Source organism: Cucumis melo, chromosome 11 (assembly GCF_025177605.1).
Source record: "Cucumis melo cultivar AY chromosome 11, USDA_Cmelo_AY_1.0, whole genome shotgun sequence".
NCBI classification, from domain to species: Eukaryota; Viridiplantae; Streptophyta; class Magnoliopsida; order Cucurbitales; family Cucurbitaceae; genus Cucumis; species Cucumis melo.
In genome coordinates this window covers 33,831,951-33,832,587 of record NC_066867.1, presented here as the reverse complement: position 1 = coordinate 33,832,587, position 637 = coordinate 33,831,951, and positions in this window count along the sequence as shown.

Sequence of the window (637 nt, the reverse complement as noted above, 5' to 3'; positions counted from 1 at the left end):
CCCTAAACCCTAAACCCTAAACCCTAAACCCTAAACCCTAAACCCTAAACCCTAAACCCTAAACCCTAAACCCTAAACCCTAAACCCTAAACCCTAAACCCTAAACCCTAAACCCTAAACCCTAAACCCTAAACCCTAAACCCTAAACCCTAAACCCTAAACCCTAAACCCTAAACCCTAAACCCTAAACCCTAAACCCTAAACCCTAAACCCTAAACCCTAAACCCTAAACCCTAAACCCTAAACCCTAAACCCTAAACCCTAAACCCTAAACCCTAAACCCTAAACCCTAAACCCTAAACCCTAAACCCTAAACCCTAAACCCTAAACCCTAAACCCTAAACCCTAAACCCTAAACCCTAAACCCTAAACCCTAAACCCTAAACCCTAAACCCTAAACCCTAAACCCTAAACCCTAAACCCTAAACCCTAAACCCTAAACCCTAAACCCTAAACCCTAAACCCTAAACCCTAAACCCTAAACCCTAAACCCTAAACCCTAAACCCTAAACCCTAAACCCTAAACCCTAAACCCTAAACCCTAAACCCTAAACCCTAAACCCTAAACCCTAAACCCTAAACCCTAAACCCTAAACCCTAAACCCTAAACCCTAAACCCTAAACCCTAAACCCTAAA